Source organism: Leuciscus leuciscus (genome assembly GCF_965113295.1).
Source record: "Leuciscus leuciscus genome assembly, chromosome: 8".
Lineage (NCBI taxonomy): Eukaryota > Metazoa > Chordata > Actinopteri > Cypriniformes > Leuciscidae > Leuciscus > Leuciscus leuciscus.
This window is the reverse complement of record NC_138732.1, coordinates 28,277,545-28,303,170: the sequence shown is the minus strand read 5'-3', so window position 1 is coordinate 28,303,170 and position 25,626 is coordinate 28,277,545. Positions and strand designations below refer to the sequence as shown.

Sequence of the window (25,626 nt, the reverse complement as noted above, 5' to 3'; positions counted from 1 at the left end):
ATAATGAAGTAAGTAATTCAATATGTCCCCCGTGCTCCTCATTGGTATAACGTAATTAACCCCTGGCAACCTAACGAGAAATACTCAGCTCGAGGGTGCAGATCATTTAACCGTGTTAAATGATTTATACCCAATGCAAATCGGTGTTGATTACAGAAGACGTGTTACAGGCTACACTACATCATTTAATTTTTTTTTTTTTTTTTTAACTGACAAAGATAACCCTGTAAGCCCAGATTGAGGTCAAAATCACATATCCTAAAGCCAGTAATACCATCAGTCCCTCCTGGAAGAAGAATACAGATCTCAGGCTTTAGAGAGAAAAACGAGGTCAGCATTTGAAACATTTACAGAGCACATGGAGGAAAAGAAATGTGGAGAAAAATAGTTCAAAGTGCTGCTTTTAGCCACAGAGGAAGCTGAAGGAATGTTGCCGACCAAATGAGAATAAATGAAAAGAGCACAACAGCTCAAAACGCTGAGGGTATAATTTGGAGGCACTGGGTTTGTGTGAGTGTGCATGTATATTTGCATGCCACCAAATATCTGTGGAGTACAAGCATTTGGGAACTTTAATATTCACTAAAAAGGAGCTGACAGCGATTTGCAGCATAAAAGTGACTGGAAGTCATTGTAATTCGATCATTTGAGGAAACCTGACCCACAACGGCCATTTGGGCATTTCTGGTGGTGTGAAAACATAAAGACAATTCAGCCTATAGCAGGGATGCTGCAAGACCCTTTTTACTGCTGCACAAGCCACAGTAAAAAGAAAAAACCCATTTTTTTTTAATTTTTCAATTTATAAATCCTTGTGTTGATGTAGATTAAAGATAAGGACATGAGAATCCTTTTCCCTGACAATATCAGCACTCATGTGAATCATCGTTGCAAGTGAATCACTCTTTTGATCTCATCAGTCAAATGGGTTTGTAAAATGCTCTGAAATTATTTGCGATTCAGTTTGATTCATTTCCATTGATTTATCACTAAAATATTAAAAGGATACTTTATCCATCAATCATTCATTCATTAATCATTTTCCTGTGACTCCAGAGTGATTTAGTCATATTTAAAGTGATAGTACACCCAAAAATGAAAATTCTGTCATCGTTTACTCACCCTCATGTCGTTCCAAACCTCAGGTGATTGGCTTAAAAACATCTTTGCAAAGAATTGATTGCAAATGTTGTACATTCAAATTATGTACTTGGGCAGCTGCAGGCCTGTGAGTCATTAAACAACATTGTTTATTATGATGGGAATTTTCTAATTTGTCACAATATCACGTTTTTAAAACAGTAACGTCCGTCAGTTAAACCATCTGATCCGTGAGACACCTTTTTTACGGGTGACATTTCATCAACCTCCAGGTTGGAGTGCTGGTAGCTGGTCAAGAGCGCAGGTCAATCCGTTGTTTTTTCCCGACTAAACAAATGCCCCTGTCACTATCCTCAGGGACAGGAAATAAGAGTGCGGAGATGGAGGAGACAGCAATGGGTCTGCATCTCTCGCTACACAATACCCCACTGAATACTATTACAACTGAACCCTTAATATAGCAAAATTCTGAGAATAGGTTTGTAAACTGCACTGGAGAAAGGTAACTTTCACTTTATGTGAATGCAAATATTTCACTGTGTAGAGAGAATTCTAAAATAAGGACATACTGTTCTGTATGTTGTATTGGCATGGGAGGTTATTCATCTGAATGCAGCATATGAAATTTCATATAGATATTAAATGAGCAGGCCGGGTCTGTGATAGACTAGTTGCAGATGATTACATTAATAATGGTCTGACGAGTCACTTCAATCTCAGAAACTCTATTTCCCTTTCAATGGAACTTGCGCTGTGTTGATTGATGCTTTGGGAATGCTCTGTGTGATTGCATCGTGTAGCACGTGTGAGATCAGTCCAATGGTTTGACGAGGTTTCAGATTCGGGTGATGTCACGAACCAGGAAAATTAAAGCTTTAGCATAAGTTCTGCCGAGAAGACTCAATTGTTACGTCACTTTACCTTCTCATCTATCCAATCATATTCTAATTCTCGTGGTATAAAAGATTGGTACTTACACACGTTTGAGTTCACATGGATATATATCGTGTATATATATATATATATATCCCCTCCTTGAACTGTCACCTCACCGTGGTGGAGGGGTTTGAATTCCTGAATGATCCTAGGAGCTATGTTGTCCGGGGCTATATGCCCCTGGTAGGGTCTCCCAAGGCAAACAGGTCCTAGGTGACGGGTCAGACTAAGAGCGGTTCATAAACCCTTTATGATAGAATTAAAAACGAGGACCGTGACATCTCCCGGCATGGCGCAGCCGGGGCCCCACCCTGGAGCCAGGCCCGGGGTTGGGGATCGTATGCGAGCGCCTGGTGGCCGGGCTTCCCCCCATGGGGCCCGGCCGGGCTCAGCCTGAAGGAGCGACGTGTGGCCACCCTCCCGTGGGCTCACCACCTGGAGGAGGAACCGTAAGGGGACGGTGCAAACTGGATCCGGCGGCAGTCGAAGTATGAGGTATGAGGCCTGCAGTACGCACTAGGGTACCGGCATGGGATCTGGCAATGATGCTTCAAATCCTATCCCTGGCTCCCTTCGAGCCTATTGAAGAGGTTCCAGTCAAGTTTCTGACTCTTAAGACGTTGTTCCTCCTAGCTATCACTTCTCTTAAAAGGATAGGAGATTTGCAAGCTCTGTCAGTTGCCTCTTTGTGGTTGGATTTTGCACCCGACATGGTAAAGCCGTTCCTTCACCCTAGGCCAGGGTACATTCCTAAGGTCCCGACTAATGTGGATAGATCTATTGTATCACAGGTTTTCTTTCCTCCATTTCAAGATTCAGACCAGGAAAGAAATAATCTACTGTGTCCAGCTCGGGCATTAGATGCCTACGTCCACAGAGCTGCCCTGTGGCGTAAATCTGAACAACTGTTCGTCTGTTTTGGGTCTCCTAGCAAAGGGTCCCCAGCATCTCAGCAAAGGATGAGCAAGTGGATAGTTGAGGCTATCTCTCTTGCTTATGAGTCGGCCAGACTGCCTTCCCCATTGATAGTCCGAGCCAACTCCACTAGGTACTGCCTGTAAGGCTCTTGTGTCAGGAGTTTCACTTCAATATGCTTGTGATGCGGCAGGCTTGTCCAAAGACACATTTGTTAGGTTTTACAACCTGGACTTGAGCTCTATACCAGGGGCTCAGTTGCTCTTGTCTTAGTGCTTTCTTCACGATTTCACACTAGACAGACACTTGTCGTTACGGCGATGTTCCCATAGTGTCAATCGACATTCCCTTTAAAGGGAACGCCTCGGTTATGACTGTACACCAGAGAGTACACAATTACACAGAGAGTATTCACAACATCAATAGACGTAGTGTCTCGTTCCCTCTGCAGTGAACCAAGCTTACAGTCGTAACCGAGGCATTTTTCAACTCAAAATGTACTTCTTTTTTATATATATATATATGGACAGTAGGAATATATGCACAAGCATCTTCATTAATCTCACAAAACATCTTGGTTTAATTTTTTTTGAAAATTTTAATGTGGATAAATAAACTTAACCATATTTTTTAGAATCATTCCGTTTTTTGGCATTATTTCCATGATAATTAATCGCCCTCCCATCACATTCTCATTTATGGAATAAGAAATGATAATAATTTATCATTTAAAAGGAAAAATATTTATATCAATGTAAAATGGAAATTAATATGTGCGTAATGTGTGCAAAGGATAGATAGATGGACAGATAGGTAGATTGATGGACAGATGGATGGACAGACTGACAAATATATGTATATATATATATATATATATATATATATATATATATATATATATATATATATATATATATATATATATATATATATATATATATATAGCAGTGGGGATTTATTTAAGACTGCAAGGGAAGCTCGGCTTCCCCTATAATGTCAAAACATTTATGGTCAAATATGTACTGTTGTGTTAACATTTTATTGACAAAAAATGCGGTCGAAAACGTTCATCTCAAAGACGAGTTCGTTCAGAATCAGTTACATATAGCAGGTCGGCTGACTCGATTTCCTTCTCATACATTCACGTAGCGTCACAGTGCATTTCCCTGTTGAAGCCCAGCGTCCATTGACTTCAATGGGGCTGCTTTGAAAAGTTTTTTTCAGTGCTTCGAAACTAGACTGTCATTGGATAAATGCTGCGATTATGTCCCGCCCACGGACGCTCAGCGTCTCTGGGGGTGAATGGAGGAGTGGGCTAGCCTGGACTCCAGGCTTCTGCGTGATGATTGGAGGGTTTGTCGAAAGGCTGCATCTCCTTTTGATTGACAGTGATTGCTAAAGCTATTCGAGCTTAGTCCCATCGCGGATTTTGCAAGTGTAGTCGAAAGACAAACTGCTGCAACCTATTTCTTGGTATTTGCTTGTCGAAATTGCTATCCAATTTTCATAATACATTTCACACAATTATACATTTATACCTTTATTATATTATTAATTATTATTTATTTTTTATATTATTATTAGTAATAATTAAAACATAATTATTAAAATAATAAAAAAATATATTAGTAGTAGGAGTATTATTATACTTTATTATATTATTATTTATACCTTTATTATATTATTACATTATACCTAGCTCTGCTGGCCATTGAGAGGACACTGGTCAAGTCACTGGAAAAGACGCCTAGTTGGTACGACAGGGTCACAGAGCATTTTCTTGAAAAGGAACGTAGGGCAGAATTTACGTATAAATAAATGGACAATTTTTATGATCTAAGCCGAAAATGAGCTTCCCCTCTTTGAAGACCAGCAGCCGCCACTGATATATATATATATATATATATATATATATATATATATATGGATAGATGGATAGATAGCTATATGGATAGATGGAAAGATAGGCCAGATGGATGGATGGATGGATGGATGGATGGATGGATGGATGGATGGATAACTTTATAAGGTGTGTTTCATACTACTGAACAGACATCCCTTTATTCAGAAAATAGACTGAATCCATAAACAGGTTATAGATACAGTGTGGGGTTTGGGTTCTCTTCTGTGTCGATTAAGTTCAAAGTTCTAAGTTTATTGCCATTTGCACATCTACGTTTCAGTACAGGTACATTGGAATTCTTGTGCGTTTCTCAGAGTAAAAAATAAATAAATATATATATATATATATATATATATATATATATATATATATATATATATATATATATATATATTTCATTTTTTTTTGTAGAGCAGAGAGCAACAAAACATTTTAAAAATGCAAAGAATGCAAAAACTGTATATAAATAACCTTTCTAATTTAAATAAATACACATTGTAATAGATAATAATAATACTGCACATTATAAAAACTCTAAATAAAATAAAATACTATTGCACTAATCATTACAATGATTAAAAACATGGAGTAGGGTACTTTTTGTCCTCCTTAATGTCCTTTGCCACTAGCCTAACAGTGGCTGGAAAGAAGCTGTTAAACAGACAGGCCTTGTGAGTACTAATGCTACCCCATTTAAACAAAGCATAAGCTAGGTGGTGTTTGTCCTTAAGGATGCTCTGTGCTTTCCTTCTACAGCGCTGGGTGTATATAGTATCCATGGAGGGGAGGTTAGAGCCGATAACCCTCTCTGCAGTTTTTATGACCCGTTGCAGTGATTTCCTCTCAACCAGGGTGGTGTTGCCATTCCACACTGTGATACCGCTGGTGAGGATGCTCTCAACAAGGCCTCTGTAGACATGGGTTGACATTGAAGTCCGGCCTTCTTCAACACTCTGATGAAATGCAGCCTTTGCTGATCTCTTTTCACTGTTGCCACAGTGTTTTTAGCCCAGCTGAGGTTTTCTGAGATATGAAGTCCAAAGAACTTATAGCTGTCAGTCCGCTCCACCTCAATCCCCTTGATGGTGAGAGGCCGTAGGAGGGGGGCTCTCCTCCTAAAGTCCAAAATGAGTTCCTTGATTTTGTCAATATTAAGAACAAGATCATTGTCCTCCCCATAGACAGTGATCTTGTGAACCTTATCCCTGTATGATGACTCATCCCCCCCTCTGATGAGGCCAAGGACAGTTGTATCATCTGCATACTTAATGATGATATTATCATTGTCCTGGTTGGTGACACAGTCATGTGTATACAGTGAAAAGAGTATGGGGCTGAGACAGCAGCCCTGTGGGGCTCCTGTGCTCACTGTAAGCTCAGCTGAGACCTTCTTTCCCATCCTTACCACCTGTGGCCTGTCTGTGAGGAAATCTGTTATCCAATTGCAAGTGGTCGTTGGTACTCCCAGGTCTATCAGCTTACCGGTCAGCTTCATCGGCCGGATCGTATTAAAGGCGGAGCTGTAATCCAGAAACAATAGCCGTACATATGTATTGTGAGTGTCTGGGTGCTGCAAGATATAGTGAAGTGCCAGTGCCACCGCATCATCCACTGACCTGTTTGAGTGGTAGGCAAACTGAAGAGGGTCTACTGTGTCTGGAACCACATAATTGATATGCTGTAGGACCAGCTTCTCCAGACACTTAATGGCAACCGATGTAAGTGCCACTGGTCTAAAATCATTCATTGTAATTGTGTTTGTTTTTTTCAGAACCGGCACTATAATAGAGGACTTAAAGATACATGGTACTGTTACTTGTAGGAGAGAGGTGTTAAAAATGTCCGTGTACACCTCCGCCAGCTGTTCAGCACAGACTTTAAGGACTCTCGGAGCCACACCATCGGGTCCCACAGCCTTACGGGGGTTCACCTTCCTCAGAGCTTTAAGGACCTGTGAGTGCGATTAATTACCATTTAAATTTTAATATGGACCCTCTTTGTGACTTAAATTAGATTTCATGGAGATCAAGTTTGTAATAATTCTCAATTGCCAAACCCCAATAAGCAATTTATAATTTCTCATTAGTTATCGTCAAAAATCATTTAATGTTCTGTATAGAGCCAAAGCTCTAAGCGGAAATGCTGTCAGTGTGAAAGCACAACTTGCTGCAGACACATTACAGACTCACATGATGTAAAATATACACATATTTGTTTACTTTATGCTAAACATAATTTCATTTTGATTTGAGGGAGAAATATGTCATTTCTTTTGAGATTCACCCTCACATTTTGCTCATAGTTGAGGGTTTGTACATTCAGAAATATTAGCAATAAGATGTCCCACAAAAGAGAATTTTAATTGTCATTAATTTACCAATAGACACAAACTGAGTGGCTGTATAGAGCTGTATATTTTTCCTTCTTATTCTACTGTCCGTCCTGTTGCAAATAGAAATTAGCTACAGTATGAAATACTACACACTTGTACATTTCATTCTTCGTGGCTTCTGTTGTACAGTAGGCACGCTCGACAAGGCACAAATCAGATTCTCGCTTCAGTCATCGATTTAGCACTGCCATATTCATCTTCAAATTCCTTTTTTTTCCCCTCTTTATACCTTTCTCTATTTGATCCCTTAAAACTGAATGCCACAGCATCAGTACAGGATTTAGGCTTATCAAACACTGATGACATGCTTTGTGGCTTCGCTGGCACAGGCATAATTCTTTTGCTGCACCGTTTAGATGAGTGCTGACATTGGGAAAATATGATGTACTGCTGACAGTGCAGCAAAGCAGAGCTCTGTGCGAAAATTAACATTAAAGCTCATTGGAGAAAAGACAGAAAACATGCATATCTTTAAAGTTATTCACAAGACTGTGGTGAAATCAGCATTATCTAACGGATTTATGGTTGAATGCAAACAGATATCAAAATGCTTTAAGGTTTTCATATAAAGACTGTTGAGAAACCCTGATGTATTTTTACTCTTAACAGCGTAACTGCTGTGTAACGGAGCTGCAGCAATTGATTTATGGGTTACTATATTGAGTATTTATTTAATAACCTCCATCAATTATAAAAAAGGTTATTGGTTGTGGGCCAATTATTACAAATTAGATTTTCATGAAATCTAATTTATATGAGGAAAGGACTCGCATTTGCATCTGAATGATATGGAACAACGCCTAAACCTCAAACTGAAGAATATAAACTGCTTAAATTAAGTCAGTATGGAATTGAAAGTTGTGTCTGTTTAACTTGCATCAAGTACAACCAATGTATTTTTTTTAAGCAAAGGGTAAATAGTTCACTCCAGTATTTTATGTTGCTTCATAAAAGTGTATATAAAAAAAAAAATTTAAAAAAAAACATTCATCAAATGTTCTTCTGAGTTGAGAATTAATTATTCTCAGGGTCGAAATTCTATTTTACACTGCTTATGACATTTGAGTGTTTAAATCTCAAATAGCTTATCTGATATATCTCAGCTGCTCAGTGAACCCAAACAAACAGATGAACTAGAGGAAATGACTAGCACCATGAGCACCATTTTCTCTAGTACATTAGACATTGTTGCTAGCCTGGGAACACCCAGACAACTTCCGGCAAATTCAGATTTCCTCGAGAAGTAGTCTGGCAAAGAGCTCATTCAAGCCCATTTCCATGGCCTAGAAATCGCGGCACCAATCAGAAACGTTGAGGCAGGCTTTACACAATGACGATCGCTCTGATTGGTTTTAGGTCTATCCAATTGCGCCCAGAGGCATTTGAGCGACGTCCATTCAACTTTTAAATGCATTATTATATTCAAATTGCAAACACATGAGGACAGTCTCCATGAAAGACCCACTGGCAGATGAACGTGCTGCTACATTTCTCTCCGAAACGGTAGGAAATTAAATGAGATTTAATAGAGGATTTTAACTGTGACAAGATGATTGACAGGGCAGTTTAAGTGTCAGGATGCACGCGACAGATCCGTCCGATAAAGATGACGAAGTAGTATGTCCCAAAGCTTGCCTACTTTTTTGCTACACATTCAAGGCAAGTTTGGCAAGGCAAGTTTATTTATATAGCACATTTCATACACAATGGCAATTCAAAGTGCTTTACATAGAAGAAATTAAAATAATAAAAAGAAATAAGAATAATTAAAACAGTTTAGAAAAATAAAATGAAATACAGTACAGTACAGTCGGACGAACAGCGGCACAGTGCTCATTCAGTAAATGCATAGCTAAACAGAAGTGTTTTGAGTCTGGATTTGAATGTGACCACTGTAGGAGCACATCTGATCTCTTCTGGAAGCTGGTTCCAGCTGCGGCTGGCATAATAGCTAAAAGCGGACTCACCATGCTTAGAGTGAACCCTTGGTATTTCTAGCTGATATGATCCTAATGATCTGAGTGATCTGTTGGGTTTATATTCAGTGAGCATATCTGCAATGTATTGAGGTCCTAGGCCATTGAATGATTTATATACCAGTAATAATACTTTAAAATCAATCCTAAATCTAACTGGGAGCCAGTGTAGAGACCTGAGGACTGGTGTGATATGTTCATATTTTCTGGTTCTGCTCAGAATCCTAGCGGCAGCGTTCTGTATGAGCTGCAACTGTCTTATGGTCTTTTTGGAAAGGCCAGTGAGGAGTCCATTACAATAATCCACCCTGCTGGTGATGAAAGCATGCACAAGTTTCTCTAAATCTTGTCTGGAAACAAAGCATCTAATTCTTGCAATATTTTTTAGATGATAGTATGCTGATTTAGTTATTGCTTTGACATGGTCTGATGAAGAGCCTGCGTGCTCGAAACGTAACATACGCTATGCGATAGCTGTCTTGAAAATAAATATTTTTGATAATTTTGGAGCTTAGGTGTTGCCGACTTTATATTTTCTACTTGTTGGTTTCTTAGTCGAGCACCCTTTTGAGACTGATGTGCGTGCTTTTGTTTCATTTTTCTTTGACATGACTACTGAAACTAAGGTCTGACTCTAGTGTCACACCAAGATTCCTGACTTGATTTTTAGTTGTTTGACCCCTGGAGTGAAGGTATGCGTTCACCTTGAGAACTTCATCTTTGTTTCCAAATGCAATGACTTCAGTTTTATCTTTGTTTAACTGAAGAAAGTTTTGGCACATCCAACTGTTGACTTCATCAATGCATTGGCACAGGGAGTCAATTGGGCTGTAATCGTTAGGCGATAGGGCTAAGTACAGCTGTGTGTCGTCTGCATAGCTGTGGTAAGCAATTTGGTTCTTTCTCATTATTTGGCTCATTGGGAGCATATACAGGTTGAACAGGAGTGGCGCAAGAATTGAGCCTTGAGGGACTCCGCATGTCATGGATGTCCACTCAGACTTATGGTCTCCTATACTCACATAATAACCTCTCTCATCTAAGTATGACCTGAACCATTTTAGGACTATCCCAGAAAGCCCCACCCAGTTTTCCAGCCTGTCAAGAAGTATGTTATGATCGACAGTGTCAAATGCAGCACTGAGGTCGAGTAGTACCAGCACTGATAATTTGCCTGAATCAGTATTTAAGCGAATATCGTTTATTATCTTTATGAGCGCTGTCTCTGTGCTGTGATGCGGTCGGAAACCAGATTGAAAATTGTCAAAGTATCCATTCGAGCTTAAGAATTTGTTCAGCTGATTGAAGACAACTTTTTCTATGATCTTGCCTATGAAAGGAAGATTTGAGATCGGTCTATAGTTGCTTAATATGGTCTTATCCAGATTGTTCTTTTTCAGGAGGGGCTTGACAACTGCAGTTTTCAGGGAGTTTGGAAAACTCCCAGAGAGAAGTGAGGCATTTACCACTTCTAGAAGATCTGCTTCTAAACTGTTTAGCACACTTTTAAAAAAAGATGTGGGAAGTGTGTCAAGAGCGCATGTTGATGTTTTAAGGTGCTGTGCGGTTTCTACCAAAATTTTGCCATCAATTTTATTGAAATCAGACAAAGTTACTACTTTTTCAGGTGGTCTGATCTGTCTGACCCCAGCGCAACTCAATGATGTGCTGATCACCTTTCTGATATTATTGATTTTGTCAGAGAAGAAGGAAGCAAACTCACTGCACTTGCTGTTTGAGAGCATTTCACTGGGAATCTGGCTTGGGGGGTTTGTCAGTCTCTCTACAGTAGCAAAAAGAGTGCGTGTGTTGTTTAAATTGCAGTTTATAATATTTGAGAAGAAAGTCTGTCTAGCTTTGCCTAGTTCCATATTGAAAGCATGAAGGCTGTCTTTGTAGATGTTATAATGGACTACAAGCTTTGTCTTCCGCCACATGCGCTTTTTCTTCACAAAAAGAGTACATACTTTTATGGCGTAGTGAAACTTAGGCGAATTGGGACACAGCTTTACACGATGACGATCGCTCTTGACTAGACATTTGAGCGACGTCCGTTGGTGACGCCCCTTTGGAAATGATTTGTCTATGGAGCTTTGCCAGACCATAACTCAGTTACTACTGAGAATGGTCTGGTTTTAACCAGGCTACATTGTTGCACCAATTAGACTAAAAAAGGTTAGAGAGAAAACTAAAGCACCATGGTACAACAGTGCTACGCATGTTATCAAGAGAGAAACTCGTAATTTAGAGCGTAAATGGAAACAAATTAATTTAGAGGTCTTTAGAATCACGTGGAAAGACAGTATGTCACATTATAAAAAGGCCCTAAAAGCAGCCAGGGCTGAGCATCTCCACAAACTAATAGAAAATAACCAAAATAATCCAAGGTTTGTATTTAACACCGTGGCTAGACTAACAAATAAACAGACATCACCTGAGCAAAATATACCGTTACAGTGTAGTAGTAATGATTTTATGAATTTCTTCACTGAGAAAATAGCAAGCATCAGAAACACAATTGTAAATGTACAATCTTTAATGGTGTCTTATGATTCAGCCTCAATTATCGCCCCTCAAGAACAACTACACCGCTTTACAACTATAGGACAGGAAGAGCTAAATAAACTTATCATTGCATCTAAACCAACAACATGTTTATTAGATCCAATACCCACTAAACTACTGAAAGAAGTGTTACCTGTAGTGAAAGAGCCTCTTCTCAATATTATTAACTCGTCTTTATCTTTAGGTCATGTTCCAAGAATATTCAAGTTGGCAGTTATAAAACCTATCATTAAGTAACCACAATTAGATCATAATAACCTAGCAAATTACAGACCCATTTCAAATCTTCCATTTATGTCTAAAATACTAGAAAAAGTTGTGTCCGCTCAATTGTGCTCTTTCTTATGGAAGCTTGTTTCCGCCACTGAATAATAAATAAATAATAATAATTGCGACTTTTTATCTCACAATTCTGACTTTTTTTCTCACAATTGTGAGATATAAAGTCAGAATTGCACGATATAAAGTCGCAATTGCGTGTTATAAAGTCAGAATTGTGAGATATAAACTATTCTGTGGTAAAAAAAAACACACCGATAAAACCATAGAAGAAAAAAACCAAACTTTTTTTCCCTTAGAATTGGACTTTATATCTCACAATTGTGAGTTTATATCTCACAATTCTGAGAAAAGATGTCAGAATTGCGAGATATAAAGTCGCAATTGCGTGTTATAAAGTCAGAATTGCGTGATATAAAGTTGCAATTGCGAGAAAAAAAGTCAGAATTCTGACTTTTTATCTCACAATTGCGAGTTTATATCTCGCAATTCTGACTTTATAACACGCAATTGTGACTTTATTTCACGCAATTCTGACTTTATATCTCGCAATTCTGAGAATTCTCGCAATTCTAAGGGAAAAAAAGACGGACTTTATTTATTATTCAGTGGCGGAAACAAGCTTCCATACTTTCTTGCAAGAAAATTATATCTATGAAACATTTCAGTCAGGATTCAGGCCGCATCATAGCACAGAAACTGTGCTCGTTAAAATTACAAATGATTTACTACTAGCTTCTGACCAAGGCTGTATCTCAATACTAGTTTTACTCGATCTTTAGCGCTGCGTTCGACACTATAGATCACAAAATACTCGTAGATCGACTACAAAACTACACTGCTGTTCATGGACAGGCATTAAGCTGGTTTAGATCGTACTTATCAGACCGCTACCATTTTGTCTGTTTAAATGGGGAAAAATCGAAGATAACGTCAGTAAACTATGGAGTGCCGCAAGGATCTGTGTTAGGCCCTCTGCTATTCTCAATATATATGCTGCCACTTGGTAATATTATAAGAAAACATGGAATTAATTTCCACTGTTTTGCTGATGACACTCAATTATATATTTCATCACAACCAGATGAAAACAATAAATTATCTAAATTGACAGAGTGTGTTAAAGATATAAAATACTGGATGACGTGTAATTTTCTGCTATTAAATTCAGATAAAACGGAGGTATAAGTTATGGGTCCAAAAAACTGCCCACAAAACCTCTTACAATACAACTTTAATGTAGAAGGATGTCCTGTTACTTTATCCACTACAGTAAAAGACCTGGGTGTTATACTAGACCGCAACTTGTCTTTCGAAAATCATATTTCATATGTTACAAGAACAGCCTTTTTCCACCTTAGAAACATTGCTAAGCTACGTAACATGCTATCTGTCTCTGATGCAGAAAAGTTAGTTCATGCATTCATGACCTCGAGACTAGATTACTGTAATGCTTTATTAGCTGGTTGTCCTGCATCCTCAATAAACAAGCTACAGTTAGTCCAAAATGCAGCTGCTAGAGTTCTTACTAGGTCACGAAAATATGATCATATAACACCAATTCTATCATCTCTACACCTGGTTACCTATTAAGTTCCGTATCAATTACAAAGTATTACTATTGACCTATAAAGCCCTAAATGGTTTAGCTCCTGGGTATTTAACGGAACTTCTATCGCCTTACAATCCATCGCGCTCTTTAAGATCACTAAATTTGAGGCTTCTGGTCATTCCTAGGATATCGAAGTCCACTAAAGGAGGGAGAGCGTTTTCACATTTAGCTCCTAAACTCTGGAATGGCCTTCCTGATATTGTTCGAGGCTCAGACTCGCTGTCTCAGTTTAAAACGAGATTAAAGACGCATCTCTTTAGCCAAGCATTCACATAATACTTACTGTACCTTTTATAATACAGTTGAATCAGATCGAATGCATTAATATTATAAACAGCAGCTATGCTAATTATTTCCCATCTGCTTTTCTGTTGTTATCTCGGGACGCTAGTCAGCTCCAGTTTGTATCCAGCCTCTCATGGAAACTTCAGATGCCCCAACACCCGTGCAGAGACGACTCGAAACCTGTGAAGAGACGACTCGACGCCCGTGAAGATACGACTCGACGCCCGTGAAGAGACGACTCGACGCCCGTGAAGAGACGACTCGACGCCCGTGAAGAGACGACTCGGCGCCCGTGAGGAGACGACTCCACGCCCGTGAGGAGACGACTCCACGCCCGTGAGGAGACGACTCCACGCCTGTAAAGAGACGACTCGACGCTTGTGAAGAGACGACTCGACGCCGGCGATATGTTATGCCCTAAATTAATACATGATTAACTAACAGTATTTGTTATGTACATTTCTGAAATGCACTTTCTGTAAAGCTGCTTTGAAACAATATGTATTGTGAAAAGCGCTACACTGTAAAAATAATTGCTGTTTATTTATCACAACTTAAAATCCAACATTGTTTCAACTTTAAAAAGTACAGTATGTGTTCATGCTTGACTTAAAATATTAAGTTTAGTTAACTTTAGTTAAGTTGGATATTTAAGTTATCTCAACAAATTTTAAGTTGTTATAACTAATCGCAGCCACATTTTTTACAGTGTATACAAATAAATTTGAATTGAATTGAATTGAAATCTTTGAACATTGTCAAATGAATAAATAAGTAAAAGCTATTCTCAATAAATTATATGCAGAAAGTAACATTTTTAACGTATGAACAAGAATGAAGTTAAAGGCTCAGGGAAGAAGGAGGCGGGAACCGGCGAATGTTCAATACACTTTAATTATAAAATAAACAAACAACGAAATGAAAGTAAAGCAGCAGCTCCTCACAGACGACTGCCACTTAAACTAAGACAAAACAACAACATGAAGTCCATGTCTGGTCGTCTCCTTTTATCCTCCCGGAGCTCCTCCGCGAGACTCGAGCCCGATGAGGAAGTGCTCGCTGGTCCCATCCATTTCCAAGTCGTCAAAGTAATCACTGAATGACATAGCTCCAACTCAACCTCAAGCTTCCAAGCCCCGGACTCCACCTCAGCCCTTCCAACCCCTCGGCTCCACCATTGACAAGCAACCACCTGACAATTTCAGGTTGTTCCAGCCAATTCACATGTGTAATGTAGAACAAATGTGATATCTTCACATGTTTCACATAAATACCAGTGTAGGGTTGAAAATAATCAAAGATATTTGAAAAGGAACAAAGACGTTTGCTTTACTGTTTCAAACCCCTTTTTTTCATACCACAATGGCCAGTTGGAATTCCTAAATACAAAAGGTGTTGATAGTGATTAAGGCCTGTAGGCCGAGATGTGTGTACTTCGGGGGTCTATGAATTGTCACACATTTAGTATGGTGGGGAAGTTGCCATCCTCAGTTTGAATGTCTCACTTTGACTTCCAGTCACACAGGATAAAAAAAGATTGAACTGCTGCTCCTGGCTCTTCTTTTCTCTGCTCTCTCTTTTTTTTCATCTGTGTCCCTTTCCTGGTGCACTCTTTATTTGCCAAATCTTTTCTCTGTCTCTTTCTCTCTATACTGAACCACTGTAGGCAAACCACCCTTACACCAGGCAGTGATTTTGTTGGGAAAGCAAAGGTTACTTGATTTTCTAAAGCTGCCATATTGGGCTTTCCCAATTATCCCATTCATTGTAATATCACTGATCTGTCACTGTTGATATTAAGCAAGGATAAGTGTTTCAGCACTGAATATTACACACACTTCAGCTTTAAGAAAGTAGAAGTGAATAGGACCAGTGATGATAATGATCATTTTGGTTTTGGACTAGTTTCATAGAGCAGTATCCGCTTATGAACTTCCTCACCAGTAACAGCTAATTATAAATAATAAAACAGTGTTATAAATGATTGCCTTTTGAGTCCTTAGTGGTTTTCCAGCAGAATGTGGGTCACATTCATTTGAATGCACTTATCGGCTCATCTTTGGCTGTCGAACACTCATTAGGAGAAATAGTTGAGGGTAGCAATAGTTCAGCACATGAAAAGATCTCCAGGCATGTGTCTATAGAGCGGACTGTTCTCAGGGACAACTTCAGCTTCATAAACTGCTGGGTATTTATACGATTTTCATTTATTAATTTTTTTTACTGTGAACTTAAGTTTACTCAGGGTTTCGTCATGTTGCCTAAGCCGAAAAGAAGAAGAAGAAAAAAATCAGCATGGGATCTGAAAGATCTGCATTCAGGATGCATCACAATGTCTTTTGGAAATTTCATTGTTTTGCCTTTAAAATATGTTAACATGCATTAAACAATTAATTAATTGATGGGAATAAAAGATGCAATCAATAAATATATGCTTGACCTATTTAAGACGGTTATCATGATCTTGGTTATTGTCATTTTTAAGTGTAATGCCACCCAACTCAATATACAAATCCAAGCAAATTTCACTCACAGAGCAGAAAGAACTTTGAACACTTATCTTTGTACCCTCACTCTGACCTTTTCCTCTGTCTGTGGCAACTGACAGATCTCTCATATCAAATGTTTCACTAAAGGTTGCCATTATTTTTGGGTTGCCAGTCATCAATCAATAGAATGCAAATGTTGTGTCTGCCTTATTTGATGTCCAAGCTGAAAATAGAACAATGTCATGTGGTTTTCAAGTTCAGTTTGTGTCTGGCTTATTTAAAAACAGAGAGGGAAAAAATAATATATGATATATATATATATATATATATATATATATATATATATATATATATATATATATATACAGTATATATATATTTAAACAGAAAATTTATTTTAAATTGAAATAATATTTCACAGTATTCTTGTTTATACAATGTTTTTGATCAATTAAATGTAGCCTTGGTGAGCAATTCTGGTTATTATTCTGAATGGGTATAGACTGTGATAAATATAACTCATATTCTGTGATAAATATTTCACATAATTCCAGGCAGGGAATTCCATTCACCAAACACTAGTAGTGCACCTCCCATCCAATAACTGCAAAGACCTCTGTGCTTTGTTACTTATGATAATCTAATAATTTTATCACAAAATTCAAACAATAAATGCCGTGTTGACATTTTTAAACATGGTGTGACAGTCAAGCAGCAGCGTGAAGCATGAGACATCAGGAGGTATGTTTAAAAATACAGTACAACTTATTGAAATGTATCATATCTCTCATTTATTCGCTAAATCAGTGTTTCAATCACGGAAAGATAATAATAAACAGCTTGTGAACAACACGTAATGTAATGTTGCATTTACCTCAGGACATTCTCCAAAGTTCACAGTTCATTACTTAGCTATACAAATCATTCAGTTTTTTATTGTGATTGTCATATGGAAATAAACAGTATAATATGAATATAATAGTTGATAAAAGATTATAGTAATGTACTAAATGTGAGTTATAGTTATATAGTTTATGGTTATCATACCGACTATAGCACAAGCATATGACTGCAGAAAGAAATTCAAACCATACAGCATTTGGCCACCAAACAATCTATATCATAATTTTTTTTATAGATGTATATCCCTGTGCGTATAATTTTTTTTTTTTTTTTTTTTTCGTTACTCTATTTTAACACTTGTAACTAAAAATGTCCTTCAATTAACTTACAATGCAGTTGAGGGGAAAATAAGTAATCTCTTAATGTGTTGGGTTCATGGCTGGGTCATCTCTTTTAGCTGAAATCCTTTCATTGGATGTGAAGTATAGATTTGAGGGGCAAAAGTCATGGGAAGTTCCTGCTGTTCTGCTGTCATTAGAGGCATCAGTGCTCTGATTGCCACTGGCCAGTAATGTAAATAGCAGGGTTACTGTTGCCACCACTGGTACATCCTGTTGTGCCATCAACCCTTCATTTGTCATGCCGTCAACTTTGCCTTTGCTTCACGAGGGTAAAACAAACCTTTAAGGCCCTTTCACACAGCGTGTTGATCCCAGGAAATTGCCGTAAAATTTCTAGAGTTCCATCTGTGTGAACGCAAACATGTCCCGGGATTGATGCCGGGATCGATGCCGGGATCAGTCCCACAACGTGCCCTGTGTGAACAAAAGCCAGGACCAATGCCGTAAGGGGTGTCGTAGTGATAACTTGACGCACAACTTAATGACGGCTTATCGAATTAACACGTTGAAAAGAAGTCATAATCGAAAAAAAGTTGTGATTTGACCACGTTGTTGTACATAAACAACAAAGTTAATGCCAAATATAATGCCTGATCAGCTGCCATGTTTTTCAAAGCAATGCAAACACTTCCGCTGTTGTACCACAACATGTTTTCGATGCGTACGTTACACGTCACGTTACTGGATCTTTACGGGATTTGTGTGAACGCACTCACAGATTCCGGAAAATCAAACGATCCCGGGACGAATCCAGGGACACATTATCCGTGTATTTTCCGGAATCTCTGTGTGAAAAAAAGAGGCTTTTCAAACTATTAACATTTGCTGGTAATGGGAAAAAACAAGTCGTTACTGGATAAACATTCTGGAGAGGCCTAAAATGAGTTGCGTTCTATAAATCTATGAGGACTGTTGATAATTTGACTAATTTCCACAGGTTTCGCGCTCACACCAAAAGCACGTGCACCACTGATCTATGTAAGCGGCGCTCACATAAAGCCAACTCCCAAACAGCTTGTGAGTCGCAAGTACCAAAATATTTGGCTTACTATGCTTGAACAGTCAAATAAACACAAATGATGTCAAAATGCCCTTCTTGGCGAGCATTCAGTTAAACACTGACAGCTTTGGAACATAGACAGTTGAGAAAGAAAATGTATGCTCTGTAACAGTATATTGGATCAGTCCATACGATTTTAAAGTGACAGTAGCCTAATAAACCTACTGCAAGATCATTGAAAAAGTTATCTTCAATCAGCTGAACAAATTCTTAAGCTCGAATGGATACTTTGACAATTTTCAATCTGGTTTCTGACCGCATCACAGCACAGAGACAGCGCTCATAAAGATAATAAACGATATTCGCTTAAATACTGATTCAGGCAAATTATCAGTGCTGGTACTACTCGACCTCAGTGCTGCATTTGACACTGTCGATCATAACATACTTCTTGACAGGCTGGAAAACTGGGTGGGATTTTCTGGGATAGTCCTAAAATGGTTCAGGTCATATTTAGATGAGAGAGGTTATTATGTGAGTATAGGAGACCATAAGTCTGAGTGGACATCCATGACATGCGGAGTCCCTCAAGGCTCAATTCTTGCGCCACTCCTGTTCAACCTGTATATGCTCCCAATGAGCCAAATAATGAGAAAGAACCAAATCGCTTACCACAGCTATGCAGACGACACACAGCTGTACTTAGCCCTATCGCCTAACGATTACAGCCCAATTGACTCCCTGTGCCAATGCATTGATGAAGTCAACAGTTGGATGTGCCAAAACTTTCTTCAGTTAAACAAAGATAAAACTGAAGTCATTGCATTTGGAAACAAAGATGAAGTTCTCAAGGTGAACGCATACCTTCACTCTAGGGGTCAAACAACTAAAAATCAAGTCAGGAATCTTGGTGTGACACTAGAGTCAGACCTTAGTTTCAGTAGTCATGTCAAAGCAATAACTAAATCAGCATACTATCATCTAAAAAATATTGCAAGAATTAGATGCTTTGTTTCCAGACAAGACTTAGAGAAACTTGTGCATGCTTTCATCACCAGCAGGGTGGATTATTGTAATGGACTCCTCACTGGCCTTCCCAAAAAGACCATAAGACAGTTGCAGCTCATACAGAACGCTGCCGCCAGGATTCTGAGCAGAACCAGAAAATATGAACATATCACACCAGTCCTCAGGTCTTTACACTGGCTCCCAGTTAGATGTAGGATTGATTTCAAAGTATTATTACTGGTATATAAATCATTCAATGGCCTAGGACCTCAATACATTGCAGATATGCTCACTGAATATAAACCCAACAGATCACTCAGATCATTAGGATCATATCAGCTAGAAATACCAAGGGTTCACTCTAAGCATGGTGAGTCCGCTTCTAGCTGTTATGCCAGCCGCAGCTGGAACCAGCTTCCAGAAGAGATCAGATGTGCTCCTACAGTGGTCACATTCAAATCCAGACTCAAAACACTTCTGTTTAGCTATGCATTTACTGAATGAGCACTGTGCCGCTGTTCGTCCGACTGTACTGTACTGTATTTCATTTTATTTTTCTAAACTGTTTTAATTATTCTTATTTCTTTTTATTATTTTAATTTCTTCTATGTAAAGCACTTTGAATTGCCATTGTGCATGAAATGTGCTATATAAATAAACTTGCCTTGCCTTGCCTTGCCTTGCCTTGCCTTGCCTTGCCTTGTTAATTAAAGAACAAAAGACAAAGAGAAAATCACTCACTGCTCTCGACTGAATAACTTTAATTGTAAGCATTAATCTGCATTTAAAATTTACAATGAATTCTATCCAGTTTTATTTTATATTTGGTTACTTTCATTTCTGCGATATATGGAGCTTATAATATGACAAAATTATTTGAATTTGAATTGTGTAAATTTGAATTATTTGCAAGTGTAATCTAACAAAATTGAATTTTAGGTGGTAGTTTAAATAGTTCTGAATTTGATTTTTTTTTAACGAATATTGAACATTTGAAATTTAACAAATTGAAATGTTTTATGGCTGAATTTTATAGACATGTATTTTCAAACAGCTAGTTTTTTTGTTCTGAATTCTTATACTGCAAATATTCAGTTTAAAAAAATACAGATTCAAGTTTTCAAGATGAAGAAATTCAGAACTTCAAATTCAGTTTTCTAAAATTCAATCTCAAAAATTCTAACTCAAACAGAAAGTAGGTCACAGGTCATCCACAGGGAAGAGGAAAGGTTCTCAGATAAGTCGAACAGAGCATTTTGGCTGCACTGCAGTAGTTATCTGCCGCAAACGCGGTGGTGGTTCAAGAGAATCCGTGTAACTTTCGTTCAGTCGTTTTTTTTATATATTTTTTTTATATTAAGAGTAGAAAAATGAGAAAACAGCTTGAGTATTAGATTTCTAATATTCTAGTAATAATAGTCCGCTGCAGCAGTTGCACGGAGCTTACAAAACGCATGTATTGCAACTATAGTCTACATTTAATTTTCTCATCAAACAACTATAACGAATGGCTCGGTACAACAGAAGAGCCTAGAAAGGGCTTTCTCTCTGTGTAGACCAGCAGTTGGTCTGAATTTGCTATAACCTATAGCCTATTTTGCGGACTGTATAAGTCACGTTTTATCATAAAACACGCTGTGATTTATTCCAAAGTGACTCAGGCATATATAATGCATTTAACGTTAAATAATCTAAATGTTGACTTTCAAAAGTAGGCGCGCCAAGAAGGCTATTCTCTGTATTTTGGTTCATTTTTGGTGAGCGCGCATCATGTTTTTTTATTTATTTTTCAATGGCATGATATTTTGTAGTCATTTTGACTGTACACAAATAAAAATATACATTTTACTGTTTCGAATTATGTCATATTATCTGTATGACTATAAATAACAGAGTATTAAGTTATTTCCCAGCAGTGGAACAAATCCAAGTGATGGCGCTCGCGCATCGCGCTCTCACACAACATAGTATCAGTTCTGGTGTTGCTTCATATCACAGACTGTTCATTATCAAAATGAAACACAGTCAACCAAACATATACAAAGTTATTCTGACTAATTTAATTGGTATGTTGTACAATATAAAGGGCAAGCTGTGCCGCACAGTCCTACTTGTTATTCCAAACATTTCCCTTGCTGTGAAGACGCTGATTTAGCCTATACGTGTATTCTGGGACTCGACTGAAGTATGAAGCCTTTTCATTTGTATTATAATATAATATATTAAAATACATAATCTTCTGAGTTTTATGATGTAGGACTTATGTGTTTTATTTTAATTAAAATGTATTATAATTTACATCTCAAAAGGATACGCCGCGTTTGCGGCAGAAAATCTAATACTCAAGCTGTTTTCTCATTTTTCTACTCTTAATATTAAATAAAAAAACGACTGAACAAAAGATACACGGATTCTCTTGAACCACCACCGCGTTTGCGGCAGAAAACTACTGCAGTGCAGCCAAAATGCTCTGTTCGACTTATCTGAGATCCTTTACTCTTCCCTGTGGATGACCTGTGACCTACTTTCTGTAAGATCTGAATTTTTGAGTTTGAATTTTAGAAAACTGAATTTGAAGTTCCGAATTTCTTCATCCTGAAAACTTGAATCTGTATTTTTTTAACTGAATATTTGCAGTATAAGAATTCAGAACAAAAAAACTAGCTGTTTGAAAATACATGTCTATAAAATTCAGCCATATAACATTTCAATTTGTTAAATTTCAAATGTTCAATATTCGTTAAAAAAAAATCAAATTCAGAACTATTTAAACTACCACCTAAAATTCAATTTTGTTAGATTACACTTGCAAATAATTCTAATTTACACAATTCAAATTCAAATAATTTTGTCATATTATAAGCTCCATAGCGGTAGACCCACATGAAAAACTTTAAACCATATTTATTTAATATCTCCCTTTATTCTATTGCATTTGCTTGTGCTGTTGTTTGAAATTAGTTAATTTGTTCTTATTTTTTTACTGACTTTTTTACTTGTTGTGGAAAGCAGGGCGGGTCCGAGAGCCATGAGAGAACGCACCGCACCGGCCTCGTATCTCACGGAGGAGCTACGGAAGCATACAGTAAAAGGAGGAGCGACGACAGTGAAGGGTGAGAGAGGACCAGGTCTGGACTTTATGTTATGTTTTGTTTATGTGTGTGCGGCAGTTGTCCGTGAGGGGCTGCTGCTTTTACTTTCGTTTTGTGTTTGTTTTATTATTAAAGTTTTGAACGCTCACCGGTTCCAGCCTCCTTCTTCCCTGAACAACATACCTTGTTACATTTTAGTTTTTTTTTTTAAATGAAAATTCAATTTTGCATTCAAGAAAAGTATATTTTTGTTTGTAGATGCTGCCAATTATTGTTCTTAGAAAGAAAATGGTAATTGGCAAAAATCTGTTTTGGCAGGTCACACTTACAAAAAAATCGGAATCGACCAAGAAAATATCAATCGTTGCATCTCTAATTAAAAGGGATGTAGAATATAAACATATCTTGACGAAAACTGAGAGTTTTAAAATCTCGTGGAGGGATTAATCAAACAAGGAAAGAACAGACAACTTCGCAAATAATAGTTTGCAGACATGAGTTTTAATTATTTTTGCATTAAGCCATTCATTACCCACACATCAAACTAACAGCCTGCTCTGTCAAACACAATGAAAACACCATCCATCCATGATGAAGTAACTGGAAAGTTTAAAAGCAAAGTTTGCTGGTAATTGATTGGTAACTGACAATATAATCCTGGTAGTGAAATGTACTCTTTGAATGTGCCTTTTTGAATTAATAACATGTCTACTAAAAAAAAGGAAGCACTTTTATATGCAGAACTCACAGCCAGCATATGTTGCAAGCGTCTACCAAAGCATTCAATGTAGAAAAAGTTTGACATTTACAGACTTTTACAATTACAGAATAAAGACTGTAAAAAAAAAAAAAAAACTATTACGGATCATACAACAGAAGTCTATGCGGGCCAAACTGTGAATGATTTGTCATTGCTTTCACATAAAATGCATTCAATGACCACATTTCCCACAATCCATGAGCACTTTTGTCATTCATATTCACCATCTGTAAAACATATTTTCAGCACATTTTTGCTGAAATGCTAACACAAACACATTCAAATCAGAATGATAGAAAACTCTGTGCATTTTTACAGGATTTATATTGAAATATAAAATCTTAGCAGAATATTTACAATGAAATTAAATAATAATTATTACAAACTCAACTAATTGCAATTTCAGCTGAAAGCCAACCCAGGTGTCCTATTTTTAGTCTATATTACAGTAGTGCATTTTTGGTAAATCAGGGGACTGGCTTCAGAATGATTTTGTTAGGAAACATTGAGTTTGGAGTGGCAGAGAGGGAGGACTAGAATTCTCACAGTACTATACCTCCATCAATCCTTCCACCTATTTTTTCAAAGTGACACACATTCATATTCACATGTTGTGGTTATTGTTGTTTCAACTTTATTTTTTTAATTTTTTTTATTACTATATGTAAAGATTATATTTGGTGTATATATATATATAACTTAATTGCTGCATTTCTCATTTCTTTTTTATGTCAGTAAAAACAAAATCTTATTCTTATCATATAATGAATATTTATGTGAAAAAAAACAAAAACATTAAAACTTTACAAATAAAAGTTCAGCATTTATGTAATGCTCCCTGTTGTTAGTGTTTTTTTAGGTCAGAGTGTGATGAATGAAATGCATGTTTACTGAATGAGAATTGTTGCACGAGTTATGGTGGAACAAACTTATTTTGAGACATATTGTTATGGTTCGTGTTTGTTTGTTCACTTTAGAGTTTGTTTTTGATCTGTTCTGTTCATGTCTGTTTCTAGGTTGGTTTTCAGTCTGTTAATTGGTTAAGTTCTCTCCCGGTTTGTCACTATGGTTTGTGGGGGCCGTAAGCAAAATTTTGTCTGGGGGGTCCCTGTCTGTGCATTCATTAAACCGCAAAAATGAGCAGCAACAACAACAGTGTAAAAAATGGCCTAATAATAATTGTAAGGGTTCTTCCATACAATTTTCAGGAGACATTCATGGAGTCAACAAAGTGTAATTTTATTGACTGCAACACTTACTTATTAACAACACTTTGTGCAGAAAAAAGAGGAAATACATCTATACACAAACTCAAATAAACAAAATAAAAATCACATTTATCATAAAGCCATAATGAAAATACACTTAAACATACACACACAAAACATCTTTTAAACACATTCAAATGAACACACAACCCCCCAAAACATATTGTCCCAAGAATTCCCATAATTCCCAACCGAATATATAAAGGACACCAGGAAAGGCCGTGCCCTTTTAATTCCAAGCCTTTGTTCAATGCTGCTGTCATGGACCCTGCGGAACCACGGGTAAGATGTACACATTTAAACAAACTTAAAGGTATAGCAGAGGATCTTTCCAAATTTTAGATAAGACCCACCCTCTCCACTTTTTGAAAAGTTTGATTGATTCACCAGAATGATTGACAATTAGGAGGACCAATAGTATAGGTTACCCACCAGGAAGTAAAACATCCTCCGCTATACCTTTAAATAAAATGTTAAACCCATATCTTGGTTGTGGTCTCATTTACTCAATAGTGTGCACTCTAGAAATAAATGATATTGGCTTTGTTGCTCTTTTGGGTTTACAGCACCCAATAGACAACATTGTGTTTGGGTAAATAACATTTAAAGAAACACAATAATTACACAGGAATTTGTAAATAAGCAAAAAAAAAAAAAAAAAAAAAAAACATTAATCCCCTAGAACAAACAAAATATAAATTTCATATACAAAGTAAACTAGAACCATTCAAATTAAATGTTCATTCGGTGTGCCCTTAGTCATCACATTAATAATAAGAAAAATCCAACAGAAAAAAAAGA

General features: G+C 37.3%; 1 long non-coding RNA gene across 1 annotated transcript in view; it reads right to left on the bottom strand.

The window, feature by feature from the left end:
* Positions 1 to 20,385, bottom strand: part of LOC309505153 — a 240,044-nt gene extending 219,659 nt beyond the window's left edge. The window contains exons 1-2 of the long non-coding RNA XR_014208331.1: positions 19,358 to 20,385; positions 8,639 to 8,882 (exon numbers count right to left, since the gene is read on the bottom strand). This is a non-coding gene — a long non-coding RNA (uncharacterized lncRNA). The remainder of the gene's footprint in view (positions 1 to 8,638; positions 8,883 to 19,357) is intronic.
* Between the last annotated feature and the right edge of the window lie 5,241 nt (positions 20,386 to 25,626).